General features: G+C 36.1%; 1 long non-coding RNA gene across 2 annotated transcripts in view; it reads left to right on the plus strand.

The window, feature by feature from the left end:
- The window catches only part of LOC139076824 (uncharacterized), a 351089-nt gene that overhangs the window by 307281 nt on the left and 17881 nt on the right, over positions 1-25927 (plus strand). Inside the window, exon 8 of one of the 2 annotated variants that reach the window (XR_011528813.1) lies at positions 24566-24797. The exons of the other annotated variant lie outside the window; for it this stretch is intronic. This is a non-coding gene — a long non-coding RNA (uncharacterized lncRNA). Of the gene's footprint in view, positions 1-24565; positions 24798-25927 lie in introns of those variants that run through there. 2 annotated transcript variants of the gene reach the window in all.

The raw sequence follows: 25927 nt of genomic DNA on the forward strand, positions 1-25927 counted from the left end.
TTCTCAAACTGTTCCAGAAAATTGAGAAAGATGGAGTACTCCCTAACACATTCTATGAAGCCAACATCACTCTGATCCCCAGACCTGACAAGGACAACACAAAGAAGGAGAACTACAGGCCGATATCACTGATGAACATAGATGCAAAAATCCTCAACAAAATTTTGGCAAACCGAATACAGCAATACATCAAAAAGATTATACACCATGATCAAGTGGGATTTATACCAGGGACACAGGGATGGTTCAACATCCGCAAGTCAATCAATGTGATACACTACATCAACAAAATGAAAAACAAAAACCACATGATCATCTCAATAGATGCAGAGAAAGCATTCGACAAGATCCAACACCCATTTATGATAAAAACCCTCAGTAAAATGGGTATAGAAGGAAAGTACCTCAACATAATAAAGGCCATATATGACAGACCCACAGCCAACATCATACTCAATGGACAAAAACTGAAAGCCATCCCTCTGAGGACAGGAACAAGACAAGGGTGCCCACTTTCACCACTCCTATTCAACATAGTACTGGAGGTGCTGGCCAGAGCAATTCGGCAGGAAAAAGAAATAAAAGGAATCCAAATAGGTAACGAAGAAGTAAAACTCTCACTGTTTGCAGACGACATGATCTTATATATAGAAAACCCCAAAGAATCCATAGAAAAACTATTAGAAATAATCAACAACTACAGCAAAGTAGCAGGGTATAAAATTAACGTGCATAAATCAGTAGCATTTCTATACACTAACAATGAACTAACAGAAAGAGAACTCAAGAACTCAATCCCATTCACAATCGCAACGAAAAGAATAAAATACCTTGGGATAAACTTAACCAAGGAAGTGAAGGATCTATACAATGAAAACTACAAGACTTTCTTGAAAGAAATTGATGATGACATAAAGAGATGGAAAGACATTCCATGCACATGGATTGGAAGAATAAACATAGTTAAAATGTCCATACTACCTAAAGCAATCTACAGATTCAATGCTATCCCAATCAGAATCCCAAGAACATTCTTCACAGAAATTGAACAAACAATCCTAAAATTCATATGGGGCAACAAAATCCCAATCAGAATCCCAAGAACATTCTTCACAGAAATTGAACAAACAATCCTAAAATTCATATGGGGCAACAAAAGACCGCGAATTGCTAAAGCAATCCTGAGCAAGAAAAACAAAGCCGGTGGAATCACAATCCCCGATTTCAAAACATACTACAAAGCTACAGTGATCAAAACAGCATGGTACTGGTACAAAAACAGGTCCACAGATCAATGGAACAGAATTGAAAGCCCAGAGATAAAACCACACATCTATGGACAGCTAATCTTCGACAAAGGAGCAGAGGGCCTACAATGGAGAAAAGAAAGTCTCTTCAACAAATGGTGCTGGGAAAACTGGACAGCCACATGCAAAAGATTGAAAATTGACCATTCTTTTTCACCACACACCAAAATAAACTCAAAGTGGATCAAAGACCTAAAGATTAGGCCTGAGACAATAAGTCTTTCGGAAGAGAATATAGACAGTACACTCTTTGACATCAGTTTCAAAAGAATCTTTTCGGACACTGTAACTCCTCAGTTGAGGGAAACAATAGAAAGAATAAACAAATGGGACTTCATCAGACTAAAGAGCTTCTTCAAGGCAAGGGAAAACAGGATTGAAACAAAAAAAACAGCTCACTAATTGGGAAAAAATATTTACAAGCCACTTATCCGACAAAGGGTTAATCTCTATAATATACAAAGAACTCACACTGCTTAACAACAAAAAACAAACAACCCGATCAATAAATGGGCAGAGGACATGAACAGACATTTCTCAAAAGAAGATATGAATATGGCCAATAGACACATGAAAAGATGTTCATCATCGCTAATCATCAGGGAAATGCAAATCAAAACTACACTAAGATATCACTTTACACCCGTTAGATTGGCAAAAACATCCAAAACCAAGAGTGACAAATGTTGGAGAGGTTGTGGAGAAAGAGGAACCCTCATACACTGTTGGTGGGAATGCAAACTGGTACAGCCACTATGGAAAACAGTATGGAGATTTCTCAAAAAGTTAAAAATAGAAATACCCTATGACCCAGCCATCCCATTACTGGGTATCTATCCTAAGAACCTGATATCAGAAATCTCAAGAGTCCGTTGCACCCTTATGTTCATCGCAGCATTATTTACAATAGCCAAGACGTGGAACCAGCCTACATGCCCAGAAACTGATGATTGGATAAAGAAGATGTGGTATATATACACAATGGAATACTACTCAGCCATAAAAAAAGACAAAATTGGCCCATTCACAGCAACGTGGATGGACCTCGAGGGTATTATGTTAAGTGAAATAAGCCAGTCAGAGAAAGACGAACTCTATATGACTCCACTCATAGGTGGAAGTTAGTATTTTGATAAGGAGATCTGATCGGTGGTTACCAGGGAAAAGGGGGGGTGGGGGGAGGGCACAAAGAGGGAAGTGGTGTACCCACAACATGACTAACAAAAATGTACAACTGAAATCTCACAAGGTTGTAATCTATCATAACATTAATAAAAAACCAAACCAAACAAAACAAAAAAACTTAATTTAAACTTTGAGAAACCTTAAGCAATTCCTTTTAACTGTTTTCTATAATTAACCTTGTTTCCTCATGACAAGCATCCCCAACTTTTAAAATCCTCCTCTTATCTATTCATGTAGCTTTATTTGATATTCTTGGCCATATTGAGGCAATGTCAAGTATAGATTTCAGTAAGTTAGGGATTTTCTTCTGCTTATTTTTACTTGAAATATCAATATATCTGAAGGATTGAAAGAAACTGTCATGTAATTTAAAAAAACCTCACGTTTGTGGTGGACCTACATCGGCTTTAAATTGATCTACTTTAAGTTTTCAACATATTCAAAAAATGCTGATTTAAGATAGGTAAATTCTGTATATGTCTCTCTTTTTGCAATCTCAAACCTTATGATTAAGCAGTTTAAACCAGAAAAAAAGTAGTAGTTATGGTGTTATTCCTGGAGCAGCTTGTGATCTTCAAACTGACCTCCTTTTCCTCTTTTAAATGGGAAGAGCATTGTTGTAGAGAATCCTTAACTTACTGATGGAAGATTGACCTTGTTTTGTTCTCAAGGAGATTGTGCTCTACAAACCTGATACTCTCAAGGACCTCTTCTACTGGAAGGTACAGCTGTAAAACCCATTAATGCTCGACAAGGACTGTGGAATACTTTCACAGGTCATTGAGTTAGGTTCTCCTAATGGGTAAACTACTTTGGACTTCTCTGCATTAAGCATGTACTTTATCAACCCACTAGGCCTTAGTGCAAGAATTGGTGATAATGATTTTGTTTCCTTCAGATAAATACCCAGAAGTGCAATTGCTGGGTCATATGGCAGTTGTATTCTTAATTTTTGAGGAACCTCCGTACTATTTTCCATAGTGGCTGTACCAATTTACATTCTCACCAACAGTGCACAAAGCTTTTCTTTTTTTCACATCCTTGCCAGCATTTGTTATTTCTTGTCTTAAAATAGCCATCCTAACAGGTGTGAAGTAATAGCTCTTTGTCGTTTTGATTTGCATTTCCCTCATGAATAGTGATGTTGGCCATTTGTGTGACCTTTTTGGGAAAAATTTCTATTCAGTTTCCCTGCCAATTTTTAAATCGGCTTGTTTTCTATTGAGTTGTATGAGTTCTTATGGTATTTTTGATATTAATCAGATATATCATTTGCAGATATTTTCTTTCATTCCATAGGTTGCTTTTTCTTTTTGTTGCTTGTTTTCTTTGCTGCACAGCTTTTTAGCAGGATGTAGTCCACTTTTTATTTTTACTTTTGTTGCCTTTGCTTTTGGTGTCAAATCCAAAATATCACCAAGACCAATGTCAAGGAGCTTTCCCTCTATGTTTTCTTCTAGGAGTTTAATGGTTTCAGGTCTTATGTTCAAGTGTTTAATCTGTTTTGAGTTGATTTTTGTGTACGGTGTCAGATAGCAGTCCAGTTTCATTCTTTTGCAGATGACTGTCTAGTTTTCTCAGCACCATTTGTTGAAGAGACTATCTTTTCCCCATTGTATATTCTTGGCTCATTTCTCATAAATTAATTGACCATATATGTATGGGTTTATTTCTGGGATCTCTATTCTGGTGCATTTACTTATATGTCTATTCTTATGCCAATACCATACTGTTTTGATTACAATAGCTTTGTAATATAGTTTGAAATCAGGAAGCCTGATGCCTCCAGCTTTGTGGTTGTTTCTCAAGATTGCTTTGGCTATTTGGCATCTTTTATAGTTCCATACAAATTTTAGGATTGCTTTTATTATTTCCGTGAAAATGCCCTTGAAATTTTGATAGGGATTGCATTGAATCTATAGATTGCTTTGGGTAGTACGGAAATTTTAATGATATTAATTCTTCTAATCCATTAGGAGAACACAGAATATCTTTATATTTGTATATGTCTTCTTCAATCTCTTTAATCAATGTTTTATAGTTTTCAGTGTATGGATCTTTTACCTCCTTGGTTAAATTTATTTCTAGATATTTTATTTATTTTGATGCAGTTGTAAATGGGGCTATTTTCTTAATTTCTCTTTCTGATAGTTTGTCATCAGTGTATGGAAATGCTACTGACTTTTGTGTATTAGTTTTGTATCCAACTTTACTGAATTCATTTATTAGTTTCAATGGTTCATTGGTGGAGTCCTTAGGGTGTTCTATACATAATATCATGTCATCTGCAAGTAGAGATAGTTTTATTTCTTCCTTTCCAACTTGGATGCCTTTTATTTTTTTCTTGCCTAACTGCTGTGGCTAGGACTTTCACTACTATGTTAAATTAAAGTGGCAAGAGTGGACATCCTTGTCTTGTTCCTGGTCCTCACAGAAAAGCTTTCAGCTTTTCACCATTGTGTGTGATGTCAGCTGTGGGTTTGACATATATGGCCTTCATTATGTTAAGGTACGTTCCCTCTGTACCCAGTTTGTTCAGAGGTTTTTTTTTTTTTTTTTATCATGAATGGATGTTGAATTTTGTCAAGTACTTTTTCTGCCATCTATTGAGATGAACATATGATTTTTATCCTTCATTTTCTTAATGTGGTGTACATTTATTACCAAGAATAAACCTACATTGACATATCATAATCACTCAAAGTCCACAATTCACCTTAAAGCTAACTCTTGGTGTTATACATTATATGCATCATTATAATATCATACAGAGTATTTTCACTGTCTTAAAAATCTGTGCACTGTGTATTCATTCCCTCCTGCTATGCCTTACAACCACTGATATTTTTATTTTCTCCATAGTTTTACCATTTCCAGAATGTCATATAGTTGGGATCACATAGTATATAGTCTTTTCAGCTTGGCTTCTTTCACTTAGTAATATTCATTTAAGGTTCCTCCACGTCTTTTCATGGCCCGATTAGCTCATTTCATTTCAGTGCTGAATAACATTCCATCATCTTAATGTACCACAGTGTATTTGTCCATTCCCCTACTGAAGAACATCTTGGTTGATTCCAAGTTTTTGCAATTATGAATAAAACTGCTATAATCATTCATATGTAGGTTTTTGTGTGGACATAAGTTCTCAACTTCTTTGGGTAATTACCAAGGAATGCAATTGCTGTATTTATGTGGTAAGAGGATGTTTAGTTTTGCAAGAAACCACCAAAGTGTCTTCCAAAGTGGCTGTACAATTTTGCATTCCCACCAGCAATGAATGAGAGTTCCTGTTGCTCCAAATCTTCAATAGCGTTTGGTGTTGTCAGTGTTCTGGATTTTGGCCATTCTAATAGGTAGTAATACCTTGTTGTTTTAATTTGCATTTCCCTGATGACCATGATGTGGAACATCTTTTCGTATGCTTATTTTCCATCTTTATATCATCTTTGATGAGGTGTCTGTTAATGTCTTTGGCCATTTTTTAACTGGGTTGTTTGTTTTCTTATGATTGAGTTTTAAGTGTTCTTTGTATATTTGGGATAGCACTCCTTTGTCAAATGTCTTTTGCAAATACTTTCTCTCAGTCTGTGCCTTGTCTTCTTATTCTCTTGATGTTGTCTCTTGCAGAGCAGAAGTTTTTAATTTTAATCAAGTCCAGCTTATAGATTATTTCTTTCATGAAGTATGTCTTTGTTGTATATAAAAAGACATTGCCATACTCAAGATCATCCTGATTTTCTCCTATGTTATCTTCTAGGAGTTTTGTAGTTTAGCATTTTATATTTAGGTCCATGCTCCATTTTGAATTGATTTTTGTGAAGGGTGTAACATTTGTACCTACATTCATGTTTTGCATGTGAATATCTAGTTGTTCCAGCACCATTTGTTGAAGAGACTGTCTTTCCTTCATTGTATTGCCTTTGCTCCTTTGTCAAAGATCAGTTGACTATATTTATGAGGTCTATTTCTGGACTCTTTTTCCTGTTTCTTTGATCTATGTGTCTTTTGTTTGACCAATACCAAACTGTCTTCTTTACTGTAGCTTTATAGTAAGTCTTGAAATTGAGTAGTGTCAGTCCTCCAACTTTGTTATTCTCCTTTGTATTGTTGCTTCTGGATCTTTTGCTTCTACATAGAACCTTTACATTCAGTGCATCAATATTCATAAAATTGCTGGGATTTTGGTTGGGATTGCATTGACTCTATAGATCAAGTTGGAAAGAACTGACATCTTGACAATATTGATTCTTCCTATCCATGAACATGGAATATCTCTCCATTTATTTAGGTCTTTGATTTCATTCATCAGAGTTTTGTAATTTTCCTTATATAGATCTTATACATATTTTTTTAGATTTATACCTAAATATTTTGTTTTATGGGGTACAAATGCAAATGATATCAGGTTTTAAACCCAAATTCATCTTTTTTTCTTTTAACGGGAATGGTGGTCTTCTTTTTTTTTTTAAATATTGGTACCTGAGCTAACATCTGTTGCCAATATTCTCTCTTTTTTTCTTTTTCTTCCCAAAGCCCCCCAGAACATAGTTGTATATTCCAGTTGTAGGTCCCTCTAGTTGAGCTATGTGGGATGCCACCTCAGCATGGCTTGATGAGCAGTGTTACGTCTGCGCACAGGATCTAAATCAGTGAAAACCCAGGCTGTTGAAGCAGAGCACACAAACTTAACCACTCGGCCCTGGGGTCGGCACCTCAAATTCCTCTTGTTCATTGTTGGTACATAGAAGTTGACTTTTGTATGTTAATCTTGTATCCTGAAACCTTACTATAATTGCTTATTAGTTCCAAGAGTTTTTTGGTCAATTCTTTTGTATTTTCTACATAGATAATCATGCCATCTGAAAAAAGACAGTTTTATGTCTTCCTCCCCCATCTATATACCTTTTATTTCCTTGTCTTGCCGTATTGCATTAGCAAGGACATCCAGTACAGAGTTGAAAAGGAACAGTTAGAGGAGACATCCTTGCCTTGTACCTGACCTTAATGGGAAGTCTTTTGTCCTCTCACCATTAAATATGATGTTATCTGTAGTTTTTTTGTAGATAGTCTTTATCAGGTTGAGAAATTTCTCCTCCATTCCTAGTTAACTGGGAGATTTTAACATGAATGGGTTTTGGGTTTTGTCAAGTACATTTTCTGCGTCTATTGATATGATCATGTGATTTTTTTAGTTTTAGTCTGTTGATGTGTTGGGTTACATTAATTGATTTTTCTAATTTTAAACTGGCCTTCCATACCTGGGTCAAATCCTATTTGATTATGGTATATAATTCTTCTTATACTTTTTAAAGTTTGATTTGCTAATAATTTATTGAAGATTTTTGCGTCTATGTTCATGAGAGAGATTGATCTGTAGTTTTCTTGTAATGTCTTTGTCTGTCTTTGGTATTAGGATAATGCTGGCCTCATAAAATGAGTTAGAAAGTATTCCCTCTGCTTCTATCCTCTGAAAGAGATTTTAGAGAATTGGTGTAATTTCCTCCTTAAATGTTTCATAGAATTCACCACTGAACACTTTGGGGCCTAATGCTGTCTGTTTTGGAAGGTTATTAATTATTGATTCAACTTTTTAAATAGATATAGTTCTATTTAAAATGTCCTGGATCTGTGGTTTGGTGTCTGACATTAATTTGGGGAAATTCTTACTGATTATTGTTTTAAATATTTCTTCGTTTTTTTTCTTCTCCTTCTGGTATTCCTATTATGCTTTACATTATACCATTTTTGGTTGTTCCACAGTCCTTGGATAGTCTGTTGTGGTTTTTTGGGGGCTTTGTTCTGTTTGCTTTTTTATTTTTGAGATATATCCTCTAGTTCAGAGATTCTTTCCTTAGCTGTACACAGAGTACTAATAAGTCCATCAAAGGCATTCTTCTTTTCTAGCGCAGTTTTTTTTTTTATCACTAGCATTTCTTTTTGGTTCTTAGTTTTTTCATCTCTCTGCTTACATTGCACATCTTTTCTTGCATGCTATTTTATCCATTAGAGTCCTTAGTGTATTAATCATAGTTCTTTTAAATTCCTAGTATGATAATTCCAACAACCCTGTCATGTCTGGTTCTGATGCTTGTTCTATCTCTTTAAATCATGTCTTTTGCCTTTTGGTGTGCCTTGTAATTTTTTCTTGGTAGCTGGACATCATGAACTGGGTAAAATAAACTACTGCAAATAGGCCTTTGTTGATGTGATGGTGAAGTATGGGGATAGGGAAGCATTCTATTGTCATTGATTAGGTCAGTCTTTTAGTGAGCTTTTGCCTCTGGACTGTGAACTTAACAAACGTTTCTCAATTCCTTCTCCCAGCTGAGGTGGAACAGGATAGCTGGAGTGAGCTGGAGTTAGGTATTTTCCTTCTCCAGCTCATTTAGGCTCTGGTATTACTCCAGCAGGTTAGGCTTTAGTTAAGTAGTTTCCCCTGAGGGCAAGCCGTGTGAAGAAGAAAAGAACGCTCTGGCATATTTCAAAATATTTCCTTTTCCCCTCCCCCTTGCAGAGCAAGAGGGGATTTTTTTGTTTTTCTGATACTTAGCGAGGGAATCTGGGTGAGCTCCTGGAAATAAATCTCACAATATTATGGATGCCCTCTATCAGTGGATCCCACTGGAGTTTCTAACTCTGAGATTTGTTCATGCTAATCCTCAAGCAATTCATCAGTTCCAGTTCAGGTTTTCCTACCCCATTACTGGTTCCTGTGGTGGTTTCTACTCATGAGTCTCTGCCCTGGTAAGCCATGACTCCCTATACTTTCCTGTCCATCTCCCCAATCTCGAGGGCAGTAGTTTGCCCTGTGTCTTGCCCTCTGTTATGGATCCTAGGAGTGTTCTTGATTTTTCGTTCTGTTCAGCTTTTTACTTGTTAGGGTGGAAGGGCAACTTCAAACTTTTTACAGAGACTGGAAGCCTTCCTATAGTAAGATTTAAAATCAGGAAATGTGATTCCTCCAAATTTGTTCTCCTTTTAAAAGATTGTTTTGGCTACCCTTGGCCCTTAAATTTCTGTGTGAATTTTAGGACCAGCGTGTCAATTTTTACAAATAAACCAGATGGAATTTTGATGTGGATTGTGTTGAATCTGTAGGTAAATTTGTCGAGTATCACCTTTTTAACAATATTCTTCTGATCCATGAAAATGGGGTATCTGTTCATTTATTTAGGTCTTTAATACTTGTCAGTATTTTTTCTTCTGCTATTGAGATGTTACATATTTTTGTGCTTTATTCTCTTGATATGGTGTAATATGTTAATTGATTTTGGATGTTAGGCCAATGTTGCCTTCCTGGGATAAATTCCACTTGGTCATCATGTATAGTGCTTTACACATGTTTGTAGATTTGGTTACTAGTATTTTGTTGAGAATTGTTGCATCTATGTTTATAACAGTTATTGGTCTATAGTTTTCTTTTCTTCGATGTCTTTGTTTTTGTTATCAGTGTAATACTGGCCTCAAAGTGAATCAGGAAGTGTTCCCTTCTCTTCTACTTCTTGCAAAAATTTGTGAATGATTGGTTTTAATTCTTTAAATGTTTCAGAGAATTCATCAGTAACGCCATCTGGGCCTGGGCTTTTCTTTGTGTGATTTTTTTTTTCTTTTACTTATTTAATCTCTCTACTTGTTATAGGTCTATTGGGATTTTCTCTTTCCTTTTGAATCTGTTTCAGTAGCTATTCCTTAATAGGACTTGTATTTCATCCAGTTTATTTAATGCATTTGCATATAATTGTTTATCGTATTCCCTTATGGTCCTTTTTATCTATAAAGTCAGTAGTAATAACCCCTCTTTCATTTCTGATTTAGTAATGTGAGTCTTCTCTCTGTTTTCTTGGTGAGTCTAACTAAATATTTGTCAGTTTTGTTGAACTTCCCAAAGAAATAGCTTTTGATTTTCTTGTTTTTCTATTCTCTATTTTATTTATTTCTTCTCTAATTTTTATTAATTCTTTCATTCTGTTTACTTTTGATTTACTTTTTTGATTTAGTTTGTTCAGCGTTTTCTAGATTATTAAGATGTAAGTTTAGGATCCTGATTTGAGATTTTCATCTTCTTGCTCTCTTCTTCAATAGAGAAACTTAGTCATTTTTATTGCAACTGAAAGACAGTATAACAGAAATTTCCTGGTAAAATCTGGGGGAAAGTACTATTTATACTAAGTTCTGAAATAGTTTGTCTTTGGTAATATGATTATGTACAAGTAATGCAAAATGCAAGTATGGATGTTTCTAAATCGATCCTCTCCAAGTCATAAAATTGGCTGATTGCATCTGCCTCCATACTGTTCCTTTAGGTAACACAAATACAACTGAAAATTACCTGTTTTCTCCTTTATGGGTCTCCCTTATTATTTAGTATTGACACTTTCATATGAAAACTACAGAAAAGAATGACTTTTTAAAAATATTACTCTAGTAAATTAATTTGGTTATGTAAGTCTATTGGCCAGCAACGTTTAGATGACCCTCAGCATTGATAGTAAACCTCTTAGTGTTCTTATTGCTTTATCACTGCTTTTTTTCCTGTAAAACAAAAATAAGAATCAGAAATGTTACAGAATCAGAGTATAAAAAATTGTACAATTGTTTAACACTTGGATATTTCTTCCCCCACATTTTCATTATTGCAATATATATAGTGAGTGTGAATGATACAGGAATAAAACTGATTATTGTATCTGCTATGACCTTTAAATGATCTCAAAGTACATACTGAAGAAATTTTTAATGTTTAAATAACTGAAACTGTCCTACTTTAATCTAAAATTTGGGATTGGAGAATTTAGGTTGTATTATTGAAAAGATGAAGTGCAGTTTCTCAGGTTTGTTATTCGCCGTATCAAATTATTTGAGAATCAAATATGGAATGTCAATTAACATCAAAGACAAATCTCAATATTTGCAAAGGACATAGAATGGAAAAATACTGGTGTGTGTGTGTCTACATATAGTTTTGATTTAATAGTCTTGACTTAATAATAGTCTTGATTTAAATTCTAACAAAACTGAAAAGAGGGATACCTGTAAGCATAGTGCACTATGTGAAAAGTGATCTTTCACACAGGAGCGATTACAAATGTACAACAGCAAAAAGCAGCTTCAGAGATGTGTCAATTTTGCCATTAAAAGATCACTTTAAAAATTTTATTTTCCTTTGTAAATTTTTGAGCAGTGAAGCTAGCACTTACTTGCTAAACTGCTGAAGCATTGCAAGATCACATACATTAATGATAAAAAATTGAGCTGATGAGTCTATTCTTGATTTAGTAGCCAGTTCAGGAGTTAACAGTGTTAACTGTGATTGCTGGTGCTCTTTCCAATGAAGAGGGGATAAGAAATGAAAATGAAGGCAGATTTCTACAGAACACTGAATGTGATATATAAATCTTCATGAAACTACAGAAAGAACACCACACAATGTATAGACTGTTTTACATCTTCCTTCTTTTTCATATAGACATTTACAGCTGTAAATTTCCCAGTAAGCACTACTTTCACTGTATCCCATAAGTTTCAAATGTTGGATTTTTGTTTTCATTCATATCTAAATATTTTCTAATTTCTCTTGTGATTTCCTCTTTAACCCATTGTTTATTTTGGAGTGTGTTATTTAATTTCCAAATAATTGTGAATTCCCTAAACTTCCTTTGGTTATTGATTTCTAATTTCATTCTATTGTGGTCAGAGAATATATTTTGAATGATTTTAAACATTTTACATTTATTGAAGTGTTTTTTATGGCCTAATAAATGGTCTATCCTGGAGAATAGCCTATGTGTGCTTGACAAGAATGTATACTTTGTTTTTGTTGGGTGGAGTGTGCCATAGATGTCTGTTAGGTTTAGTTGATTTATAATGTTGTTCAAGTCTTCCATTCCTTGTTTCCTTTATTACAATCATATAATAAAAGATCCATTGAAATTTGAGTATTGAAGTCTCCAACGATTACTTTTGAATTGTCTATTTCTCACTTCAATTCCATCCATTTTTGTTTCATATCTTTTGAGGTTCTGTTTTTTGGTGTCTTCCTAATATGTTGATCATCTTATCCTTCTTTTGTCTGTAGTAAAAATTTTTGTCTTAAAGTTTATTTTGTCTGATAATAAATAGCTATATTAGCTCTTTTCATTACTGTTTGTATAGTATGTCTTTTTCCATCCTTTTCATTTCAACCTATTTGTGCCTTTTAAAGTATGTCTCTTTTAAGCAGCATATCGTTGGAAATTGTTTCTTATCCACTTTGCTAATTCGATCTTTGATTTCTATATGCCATATATCTTATTTCTTTCTCTATTCTTCCATTCTTCTTTGTGTTAAATGAATATTTTCTAATATATCATTTTAATTCCCTCATTTCTTTTTTCCCTTATGTTTTTTTAATATTTATCTTTACTATTGCATGTATCAGTAGTTCATTTGTATTACTAAGAAATATCCCCTGATTTAGACATATCACAATTTGTTTCTTTATTCAACAATAGATGGAAATTTTGAATATATCTGGGTTTGAATTATTGTGAACAAAATAGTTATGAACACTCATCTACAATATTTTGCATAGACACATGTTTTCATCTCTCGCAGGTAAATCCTTGGTTCTCAATTGTTGGATCAAGGGAAAGTTTATGTTCGACAGACAACGGTTTCAAAATAGTTGTAGTAGTTTGCATTCCCAGAAATAATGTGTGAAATTTCCAGCTGCACCAAGTCATTACTAGTACTTGGCATTCTCAGCCTATTTATTCTTTAAAATTAAAACAAAATGAGATATAATGGGTATATATCATTATATTAGTTTGAGTTTTACAATTTAATAATTTTATATTTGCATACATTGCAAAATGATCACCGTATTAAGTCTAGTTAGCACATGTCACCATACAGATACAGTTTTCTTTCTTGTGATGAGAACTTTTAAGATCTACTCTCTTAACAACTTGCAAACATACAAGGTAGCATTACTAACTACAGTCACCATACTGTACATTTCATGCCCATGACTCATTTATTTTATAACTGGAAGTTTGTACTCTTTGACCACCGTCATCCATTTTGCCCACCCCCAGCCTGCCTCTTGCACCCAACCAATCTGTTCTCTGTATCTATGAATTTGTTTGGGTTTTTTTCTCAGATTCCATATACAAGTGAGATCATATAGTATTTGTCTTTCCCTGTTTGACTTATTTCACTTAGCTTAATGCCCTCAAAATCCATCCATGTAGTCACAAATGGCAAGATTTCCTTCTTTTCATGGCTGAATAATATTCCATTATATCTATATTTATAGCTTTATTTCATGTTTTCTTTTTTTTTAATTTTTATTTTTTTCGGATGTACATCATATTTCAAATTCTGTATACATTACATCACGTTCACCACCCGAACACTAATTATAGTGCATCCCCTCACATGTGAGCTTAATCACCCCTTTTGCCTTCCCCTCCCCCCTTCTCCAATGGTAACCACCAGTCCAATCTCCAATGCTACGTGTGTTTTTTGTCGTTTTTATCTTCTACTTATGAGTGAGATCATATGGTATTTGACTTTCTCCCTCTCACTTATTTCACTCAGCATAATACCCTCAAGGTCCATCCATGTTGTCGCAAATGGACGGATTTCGTCATTTCTTATAGCTGAGTAGTAGTCCATTGTGTACAAATACTACATCTTCTTTATCCATTCGTCCCTTCATGGGCATCTAGGTTGCTTCCACGTCTTGGCTACTGTGTATAATGCCACAATGAACATAGGGGTGCAAGTATTTTTATGCCTTTGTGTTTTCAAGTTCTTTGGATAAATACCCAGCCGTGGAATAGCTGGATCATATGGTAGATCTATCCTTAATTTTCTGAGGATACTCCATACTGCTTTCCATAGTGGCTTCACCAGTTTGCACTGCCACCAGCAGTGAACAAGGATTCCCTTCTCTCCACACCCTCTCCAACATTTGTTGTTTCCTGTCTTGTTAATTATAGCCATTCTAACCGGAGTGAGGTGATACCTCATTGTAGTTTTGATTTGCATTTCCCTGATAGCTAATGATGTTGAGCATCTTTTCATATGCCTGCTGGCCATCTGTATATCTTCTTTGGAGAAATCTCTGTTCAGATCTTTTGCCCATTTTCTAATTGGATTGTTGTTTTTTTTGTTGTTGAGCTGTATGAGTTCTTTGTATATTTTGGATATTAACTCCTTATCTGATATGTGGTTTGCAAATATCTTCTTCCAATTGTTAGGTTGTCTTTTCGTTTTGTTGATGGTTTCCTTTGCTGTGCAGAAGGTTTTTGAGTTTGATGTAGTCCCATTTGTTCATTTTTTCTTTTGTTTCCCTTGCCCAGTCAGACATGGGACTTGAAAATATGCTGCTCAGACCAATGTCATAGAGCATACTGCCTATGTTTTCTTCTAGCAGTCTCATAGTTTCGGGACTTACATTCAAGTCTTTAATCCATTTCGAGTTGATTTTTGTGCATGGTGTAAGGGAATGGTCTAGTTTCATTCTTTTGCATGTGGCTGTCCAGTTTTCCCAACATCGTTTATTGAAGAGACTCACCTTTCTCCATCGTATGCTCTTAGCTCCCTTGTCGAATATTAGCTGTCCATAAATGTGTGGGTTTACTTCTGGGCTCTCAATTTTGTTCCATTGATCTGTGTGTCTGTTTTTGTGCCAGTACCATGCTGTTTTGATTACTACGGCTTTGTAGTATAAATTGAAATCAGGGAGTGTGATACCTCCAGCTTTGTTCTTTTTTCTCAGGAATCCTTTGGCTATTCAGGGTCTTTTGTTGTTCCATATAAATTTTAGGATTCTTTGTTCTATTTCTGTAAAAATTGTTGCTGGGACTTTGATAGGGATTGCGTTGAATCTATAGATTGCTTTAGGAAGTATGGACATTTTAACAATGTTAATTCTTCCAATCCAAGAGCACAGAATATCTTTCCATTTCTTTGTGTCTTCTTCGATTTCTTTCAACAATGTTTTATAGTTTTCAGTGTACAGATCTTTCACCTCTTTCATTAAGTTTATTCCTAAGTATTTTATTCTTTTTGTTGCAATTGTAAATAGGATTGTATTCTTAATTTCTCTTTCTGCTACTTCGTTCTTAGTGTATAGAAATGCAACCGATTTTTGTACATTGATTTTGTATCCTGCAACTTGACTGTATTCCTTTATTATTTCTAAAAGTTTTTTAGTGGACTCTTTAGGGTTTTCGAGATATAAAATCATGTCATCTGCAAAGAGTGACAGTTTCACTTCTTCTTTTCCAATGTGGATCTCTTTTATTTCTTTTTCTTGCCTGATTGCTCTGGCTAGGACTTCCAATACTATGTTAAATAATAGTGGTGACAGTGGGCATCCTTGTCTGGTTCCTGTTCTTAGAGGGATAACTTTCAGTTTTTCTCCATTGAGAATGATATTTGCTGTGGGTTTGTCATATATGGCCTTTATTATGTTGAGGTATTTTCCTTCTATACCCATTTTATTTAGAGTTTTTATCATAAATGGATGCTGGATCTTGTCAAATGCTTTCTTCACATCTATTGAGATGATCATGTGATTTTTATTCTTCATTTTGTTAATGTTGTGTATCATGTTGATAGATTTGCAGATGTTAACCATCCCTGCATCCCTGGAATGAAACCCACTTGATCGTGATGTATGATCTTTTTAATGTATTGTTGTATTCAATTTGCTAGTATTTTGTTGGAGATTTTTGCATCGATGTTCATCAGTGATATTGGCTGGTAATTTTCTTTTTTTGTGTTGTCCTTGTCTGGTTTTGGTATCAGGATAATGTTTGCTTCATAGAAGGAGTTAGGAAGCCTCCCCTCCTCTTCAAATTTTTGGAAGAGTTTGAGAAGGATAGGTATTAAGTCTTTGAATGTTTAATAGAATTCACCAGGGAAACCATCTGGTCCTAGACTTTTATTTTTTGGAAGGTTTTTGATTGCTGTTTCTATCTCCTTACTGGTGGTCGGTCTATTCAAATTTTCTACGTCTTCTTGGTCCAGTTTTGGAAGGTTGTATGTCTCTAAGAAATTATCCATTTCTTCTAGATTATCTAATTTGTTGGTGTATAGCTTTTCATAGTATTCTCTTATTATCTTTTGTATTTCTGAGGTGTCCGTTGTAATCTCTCCTCTTTCATTTCTGATTTTATTTATTTGAGCCTTCTCTCTTTTTTTCTTGGTGAGTCTAGCTAAGGGTTTGTCAATTTTGTTTATCTTTTCGAAGAACCAGCTCTTGGTTTCATTATTTTTTTCTATTGTGTTTTTAGTCTCCATTTCGTTTATTTCTGCTCTGATTTTTATTATTTCCTTCCTTCTGCTGATTTTGGGCTTTGTTGTTCTTTTTCCAGTACCTTTAGGTGCACTTTTAGATTGTCTACTTGGGATTTTTCTTCTTTGTTGAGGTAGGCCTCAATTGCTATAAACTTCCCTCGTACAACCACTTTTGCTGTATCCCACAGATTTTGGCATGTCGTGTTTTCATTTTCATTTGTCTCCAGGAATTTTTTTATTTCTTCTTTGATTTCTTCATTGACCCAATCATTGTTCAGTAGCATTTTGTTCAATCTCCACATTTTTGTGGCTTTTCTGGTTTTCTTTCTGCAGTTGATTTCCAGTTTCATACCTTTGTGGTCAGAAAAGATGCATGGTATTATTTTGATCTTCTTAAATTTATTGAGACTTGTTTGTGGCCTCATATATGATCAATCCTGGTGAATGTTCCATGGGCATTTGAAAAGAATGTGTATTCTGTGGTTTTTGGATGGAATGTTCTGTATATATCTACTAAGTCCATCTGGTCTAATGTGTCCTTTACAGCGAGTGTTTCCTTATTGATCTTCTGTTTGGATGATCTATCCATTGGTGTAAGTGGAGTGTTAAAGTCCCCTACTATTATTGTGTTACTGTCTATTTCTCCTCTTATGTCTGTTAATAATTGATTTATATATTTAGGTGCCCCTATGTTGGGTGCGTACATATTTACAAGTGTTATATTTTCTTGTTGGATTGTTCCCTTTATCATTATGTAGTGCCCGTCTTTGTCTCTTATTACAGTTTTTGATTTAAAGTCTATTTTGTCTGATATAAGTATTGCTACCCCTGCTTTCTTTTCTTTGCCATTTGCATGGAATATCTTTTTCTATCCTTTCACTTTCAGTTTGTGAGTGTCTGTAGGTCTGAAGTGTGTCTCTTGTATGCAGCATATACATGGATCTTGTTTTTTTATCCAGTTGGCCACCCTATGGCATTTGATTGGAGCATTTAGTCCATTGACATTTAAAGTAGCTATTGATAAATATGTATTTATTGCCATTTTGTCACTTTTTCTTTTTTTTGGGGTGTTTTAGTAGTTCCTCTCAGTTCCTTTCTTTGTCTCTTGCTCTCTTCCCTTGTGGTTTGATGGCTATCTTTAGCAATATGTTTGATTTCTTTTGTCTTACTTTTTTTCCTGCTTGTTATAGGTTTCTGGTTTGTGGTTACCATGAGGATCCTATTTAATATACTATGCATATAACAGTCTATATTGAGTAGATAGACTCTCTAGCTTGACCTCTTTCTAAAAGCTCTACTTTTTCACTCCCCTCCTCCCACGTTATATGTTTTTTACATCATATATAGTCTTTTGTTTAGTGTGTGTCTGTCCATTACCCTCTTATCATTGAAATAGATGATTTTAGTACATTTGTCTTTTAACCTTCATATTATCTTCACAGGTAGTTGATCTGCTGCCTTTACTATACTTTTACCTTACAAGTGATTTTATTGCCTGTTTTTTGCTGTTATTGTTGTTTTGGGTTTTTTTGATAATTTTGTTTATCTCTATTTGTGGTCATTGCTTTCCCACTTAAATAAGTCCCTTCAGCATTTCTTGTAGAGCTGGTTTCTTGGTAATAAACTCCTTTAATTTTTGCTTGTCTGGGAAGCTCTTTATCTCTCCTTCCATTCTGAATGAGAGCCTTGATGGATAGAGTATTCTTGGTTGTAGGTTTTTTCCTTTTAGCACTTTAAATATGTCGTGCCATTCTCTTCTCGCCTGTAGGGTCTCAACTGAGAAGTCTGCTGACAGCCTGATGGGCTTCCCTTTATATGTCACTTGTGGCCTTTCTCTTGCTGCTTTTAGGATTCTCTCTCTGTCTTTAATTTTAGACATTTTTATTATAATATGTCTTGGTGTGGGCCTCTTTGGGCTTCTCTTGTTTGGAGCTCTCTGTGCTTCCTGAACTTGGATGTCTGTTTCCTTCCTCAGGTGAGGAAAAGTTTTCTCTATTATTTCGACAAATAAATTTTCTGCCCCTTTGTCTCTCTCTTCTCGTTCTGGGACCCCTATAATCCGAATGTTAGCACGCTTGATATTGTCCCAGAGTTCCCTTACACTGTTCTCATTCTGTCTAATTCTTTTTTCTCTTTTCTATTCTGCTTGGCTGATTGCTTCTAGTCTTTCATCTAGCTCGCTGATCCGTTCTTCTGCTTCCTCTACTCTGCTATTGAGTCCCTCTAGTGAATTTCTCATTTCAAGTATTGTATTCTTCATTTCTGATTTTCTTTTTTATATCTTCCAGTTCTTTGCTGATGTGCTCACTGTGTTCATCTATTCTTCTCCACATATCTGTGAGCATCCTCATTATATTTTGTTTGAATTCTTTGTCAAGGAGGTCGCTAGTTTCTGTTTCACTTAGTTCTTTTTCTGGGGTTTTGTACTGTTCCCTTGCTTGGAAAGTATTCCTTTGCCTCCTCATTATGCCTCTTTCTCTGTGCTATTTTCTTTGTACTAGGTGAGTTGGCTATGTCTCCTGATCTTGGAGAAGTGGCCGTATGTATGAGATGACTTATGAGGCCCAGCAGTGTGCTTCCCTCTCGTCACCAGACCATAAGAACCAGGAGTGACCCCTTTGTGGGCCACTTATGTTCTTATGCTGGGCAGAGTTGCTCCCACTGCAGGTACGCAGGGAGTCTGATCTTTCCTTCCGTGGCCAGCTGTTTGTAAATCTGGTCTGGGGGGGCCTCAGCACTGTTGGCTACAAAGTCTATCAGCACACTCTTATTGCAATTGTCCTCCTAATTGGGTTGGTACCCAGTGTAGCTGGTTGCTAGGCTCAGGAGTGTATGGTTGTGATGGGCCTGAGGCCAACAAGGCTGTTGTCAGTTCTCTTAGGAGTGCAGCTGAGTGGGGCTAGCCCTTGGCATGGGGGCACTCAATTGTTTCAGGCTTTGGAAGGTGGGGCTGATCCTTTTTATGGCTATTTGTGAAGTGCAAGTCTTCTGCCTTTGATAAGCCTCACCCCCCACTGGACCACATGCACTGTCAACACAGTCCTGGTCCATGCACACTTCTCAACCGCCTGGAGCGTACCCCAATGCCACACTGCAGAGTCCCCCACCTCTGCCCCAATGCCCCCCACAGTTCACCTGGTCCTCACACAGGCCCTACCCCACAGAGGCAGACACTCTTGTCTGCCTGTAGAGGATCAAGGCACTCAGTCAATGCAGGCTGAAAAGTAGCCTGAGGGCTTGCTGTTAGGTGGGGCCAGTCCCTAGGGCGGGTTGCCTGTCCTGGCTGAACTGGATTAAATCTGTGCTCTAGTGGGTGTGGCAGACCCCTGGGCTAACAGCCCAAGGGATGCACCTCAATGGCCCCCACTGGTGTCTGTATCAGCATGCCTGGACCAGCTCAGAACAACGAGCCCCCACCAATGTCTCAGCCTCTGGAGAGGACCCTCCTCTCACCAAGATGCCCCCAAGCCCACCAGGTGTGTCTTGTTCCACCAAAGGACAGTCAGCCTTCTCTCTGGTGATTTTAGGTTGCTGCAATGAGTGAGTTTGTGCGTGGGCCCTTTAAGATGTGAATCTTTTCGGCTTTAGGCTGATAGCTTTTCTGGGGGTTTCCTCACTGCAGTTAATAGCCAGCAAAGCCAGACAGTAAGACCCCGCTCTCAGTTGGGCTGAGTCCGAAGGATGGTTATAGCAGTATCATCCCTGCTCCGGACCTCAGTCCTCCAGAGAAGGCTCATACGTTACGGTGGCTCCCGCCTGACCAGCTGAGAAGCTCCGCTGCTCTGAAAGGTGGTTTTTTCTTCTCCAGCTGGAGTTACTGCCTCTTCTGCTTTCATCAGGACTGTCCCTTGTCATGGGGGTTCTTTTTATCCAGTTTTCAGTTTTCAGTCCAGGGTGATTCTTCCCAAAATTGTTGTAACCTGGTTGTGTTCATGGGAGGAGGCAAGTTCAACATCTGCTCTGAGCGCCATCTTGACAAGATCCTCTCCCCCTCATTTCCTTTAACATATTTTTTGTTGTTTTCTTAGTAGTTGCCCTGGGAATTACAATTAACATGTTAACTATAATCTAGTTCAAATTAATACCTGCTAATTTCAATGATATGCAGAAACTTTGCTCCAATATGTGTATTTTATCTTCTTACTCCTTTTTGCTATTACTATAATCATTACACAGTATAATTTTTTGTACATTACAACTTTGTTCATTACAAATTTATTTCTTGTGGGACAGGTCTGCTAGTAATGAATTCTCTCAGTTTTTCTTTACCCATGAATACCTTAACTTTATTTTTGAAGGATAGTTTTGCTGGATATAGAATTCTTGGTTTCAGCACTTTGAAAATATCATCTCACTGCTTTCTGGACTCGAAAATTTAAGATGATAAATCATCTGTTAATTTTACTGGGAGTCCCTTGTACATGATTATTCATGTCTCTCTTGCTGCCTTCAAGATTTTCTCTTTGTCCTTAGCTTTCAAAAGTTTATGATATGTCTAGGTGTGGATCTCTTTGAGTTTTTCCTACTTGGAGTTCACTGAGCTTCTTGAATATGTAGATTAATATTTTTCATCAAGTTTGAGAAGTTTTATGTCATTATTTCTTCAAGTATTCTTTCTGTCCCTTTCTCTATTTCCCCTCCTTTGAGACTCCCATTTTGCATAGTTGCCCCACGAATCTGAGTTTCTATTCATTTTTTCTTTTTCTTTTTTTTTTTTTTGAGGAAGATTAGCGCTGAGCTAACTACTGCCAATCCTCCTCTTTTTGCCGAGGAAGCCTGGCCCTGAGCTAACATCGTGCCCATCTTCCTCTACTTTATATGTGGGATGCCTACCACAGCATGGCATGCGAAGCAGTGCCGTGTCCGCACCCGGGATCCAAACCTGTGAACCCCGGGCCGCTGAGAAGCGGAACATGCACACTTAACCACTGTGCCACTGGGCCGGCCCCTCTATTCATTTTTTCTAGCTTTTTTCTTTCTGCACCTCAGACTAGATATTCTCAATTGACCTATCTTCAAGTTTTCTGATTCTTTCTTCTTCCAGCTCGTATCTGTTGTTGATGCCTTCTAGTACATTTTTCATTTCAATTATTGTATCTTTCAACTCTACTATATCTCTTCTGTCCCTTTTTTTTAAATTTGCATCTCTTTATTGTTTTTTTCTATTTGGTGATATGTCTTTCTCATACTTTTCTTCATTCTTTAAACATAGTCTCCTTTAGTTGTTTGAACATTTTATAATAGCTGATTTAATGTCTTTGTCTGTTAAGTCTAACATCTGAGTTTTCTTAGGGAAAGTGTCTATTAACTTCTTCCCTTGTGTACAGGACATACTTTATTGTTTCATTGCATGTCTCAGGATTTTTGTTGAAAACTAGACATCTTAAATTGTATGTGTAGTTACTCTGGAAATCAGATTCCACGCTCCCTGCTTCACTAGTGTTTGAGGTTTTTCTCTTTATTTGTCCTGAACTAATTATATAGTCTTTGTCATGTGTAGCCACTGAAGTCAAAAGTTTAGTTAGGTCAGTGGTCAGTGGATGATTATATAGAGATTTTCTTTAATGTACTGAATCAGTAAGTCTCCCAGTCTTTGCAAAGGGGCTTTGTGTGCATGTTGGGGCATACCTAAATGCTGTTGCAGTTTGCAGTATTCCTTAGCGTTTGCTTCCTGATTGTGCAGAGCCATACATGAGATCCTAGGACCTTTTTGAGTCTTTCCTCATCATGTACACAGCCATGAGTGGAGTCTTTCCTGGGCACAGCTCTGCACATGTGTGTGGCCTTCTGAAGTCCCAGGAACATATCAGAGCTTTTCAAAGCCCCATATGGACATCTCATTCCTAGTTTTTCCTTTTATGTTTTTTGGTTAGCCTTTTGTTTACCCCAGCTTTTTTTACTGCCTCACATAGTTGCAGTGTTGTATAGTTGCCTCTAATTATTTTAGACAAATACTCCCAAAGAAAGGACTGTTCTCACTGAATCAGGTCAAATAAACACAACTTTTGTGAGTTGTGGTTTTCAGGGAGCTGCCAGACGGGTCAACTAACAACAATTCTCTGGAAACAAGACTTCTTGGGAAGCTCCAAATCCATTCTGCCCCACCAAGTGGCTACTCGGCTGATGGTTTTCACAGTACATTATAAATCTTTTCATTTTTCAAGGATATCACAGAGGTGGTAACAATGGGCGAGAATAGGGCATGTTAAAATACCACAAATCTCACTGTTTTTATCAAGATTCAGCCAACTTTCTTGAGTGTATTCTCCCTGGATTGTTGCCAACTCTTGGTTAATTTTCCTGGTTTTGAAAGAATTGATTTTGAGGTTTTTCTCTATTGTTCTAATTGATTTTATGGAAAAGTAGGTTTTTGGAGGTCCTTTCTCCACCATTCTGAGAAGTGCTTTCCCTCATAGATTTTTTAAGTAAAAAATATTGTTTCTTTGAAATTGTATCACAATGTAATAAATGCTGAATTTAAAATATTGCTCATGAGACAGATTTGAAAACAAAAGAAGACCTAAATACACACAGGAATCTAGTATATAATGAAAATGTCATTTCTAATCTGTGGAGGGTAATGAATTTTGCAATAATTAATACTGGGACGATTGGGTACCTAACTCCAAGAAAACAAGTTTGTATTCTGATCTCACTTCCTTACTCAAAAGTAAATTCTGGGGGCCAGCCCAGTGGCATAGTGGTTAAGTTCACGTGTTCTGCTTCAGCAACCTGGAGTTCACCAGTTTGGATCCTGGGCACGCAGACCTACACACTGTTCATCAAGCCATGCTGTGGTGGCATCCCACATAGAGGAACTAGAAGGACTTACAACTAGGGTATATAACTATGGACTGGGGCTTTGGGGAGAAAAAAGAAAGAGGAAGTTTGGTAACAGATGTTAGCTCAGGGCCAATCTTCTTCACCCCCCTCACCCCCCAAAAAGAAAAAATCCTCTATTTGGAAAATAAATAAATAAATAAATTCTAGATGTGCTTTATATATGTAAGAATGAAGATAAAACTATGAAAGTACTAGAAAAAACATGGAATATTTTGCGGGATATTTTGGGCAATCAGAATACCTGTTTAGGAATGACACAACAAAAAACAGAACCCATAAAAGATTGGTAAATTCAGCCCCCCACACACAAATCTGTGAAATAAAAAACAATAAATTCTGAAGACCACATACTAAAAACAGTGGTTGTTTTGTAGAATAAGAACTGGATGACTGGGGGACAAAAGATGAGAATGATGTGCTTTTCACTGTAGATATTTCTGTGCTTTTGATTATTAGTACAGAATGTACTATCATCTACTTTTGAAAAATTAAAATGCTACATTATCATTTTGCTGTTTACTTTTTGTTTTGATTAATGGTTATTATCTATGATAGAAAGATTAAAAAATGTTTCACATGACATTATTTACAAGTTTAAATTTCCTGTTACAATAAATCTGCTCAATTAAAAATCCATTATAAGATCATGTATAATATATACATTATTATGCCATGAATATATTTTATATCATGTGTCCAAGTAGAAGGCACAAAAAATGTCCTTACATTCAATATAATCTGTTTATGTATATCTATCTTTCCTCTTTTCTCCAGTAAACTTTCTAGAGAAATGGATAGACACTTACTGATCTGATGCACACCATCAACTACTAACAAGCTCACCTCTAAAACACAAGTAAACAGTAGGGTCTCTTGACCAAGTTCTGTGGTAGTCATTAGAGCTACTAAAAAATACTCTGGTTCTTCTTCCTCAGTCCATTTGCAGCTAACTACATCAGTGTGACTTTGACCAATGAAATGTCAGGAGATGATATGTGTTACTTCTGTTCAGAAGCTTCCAGTGTCATCTTCCCTTCTGCCTGCCTCAGTGATTGTGAAAACATGTCAAGATGGTAACTCCATTAACTTGGTCCCTGATTGATCAGCAGGAGCACTGCATGCCTGCTGATATGTAGCATGAGTTAGAAATAAACTTTATTGTCTTAACCCATTGTGACTTGGAGGTTGTTTGTTATCCCAGCATAATCTTGTCTATCCTGATTGATACCAGTTCAAATCTCAGCTCTTCCAATAAGTAGCTTTGTGGCTTATATTGAAAATTGGCCCCAAGTAGAAGATACGAAGTAGAATTATTTTATCTCACCCCCCTTTTTATTAATTAATGAGAAAAATGAAGAAATTGAGGCTCAAGGCCACACAACTACTCAGTGGATGAGCAAAGACTAGGAGCCAGGCCTCTTCCCTCCCAATCCAGTGCTTAAATATCATATTAGCAGACATTTAGTTACCTTTCTAATGCCAAATAAGAAGAGTCAGAATCTTTATTCTCAACATGATTGAGGCAAGCTGCTCTTTACTCCTCATTTTTAGTGCTTCTGGAAGTTTAATGGTTAATCTAAGTCTACATAGGAAGAGTGGGAACATCAGTCTATTTATCTCTGCATGTTATGACTCACTAACATTATTCAGACATTTTTTTAGGTTGCACAATTATTAGGATGATTCTCAAATATATGTTTCCACTTACTATTGACAAAGTGAAGTTCCAGTGTTGTCAAGTTGTATAACTTCAAATCCTAGATGTCAGGGAATGCATCAAAACCTAATTCAGGAAAGACACAGGTATTGCTTCTTGTATCAAATGTTGCTCAAAGCCCTTAGATATACTGTAATTCTCTTTGAAGAGCTCAAATTTCTTCCATCTCTAAGACGACATCTAGAGGTCATTCTATTTTATCCAAAAAGCGTGCAAACTCTTGTAAATATGTTCTTCCTTACTATTTAAAATAATAAAAATTAGATTATTTTAAATGTGTTGATATTTATTTTAATTGATTATTTGTACTTGATTGTGCTGTGGTACTGTATTTACTGCATCATGTTGTCTGATCCCAGTTCAGAGTAAGATGTGCCCAAATTTAAGAGGTATTATAAATGAAGGCTTGTTTTCAGTTAATGATAAACAACGTAGGTATACTGCTTTCAAAATTATAAGGTTGGTAAATGAAATTAGAAAAGTTTGCAAAAGTTAAGATTATATGTTCTAGGCAATATCAGGCTGAATATGGAGACTAGTTCATTCAGTCAAGTAAATATTTATTGAGGGCCTATGATCT

Source organism: Equus przewalskii, chromosome 17 (assembly GCF_037783145.1).
Source record: "Equus przewalskii isolate Varuska chromosome 17, EquPr2, whole genome shotgun sequence".
In the NCBI taxonomy this organism is placed as follows: Eukaryota; Metazoa; Chordata; class Mammalia; order Perissodactyla; family Equidae; genus Equus; species Equus przewalskii.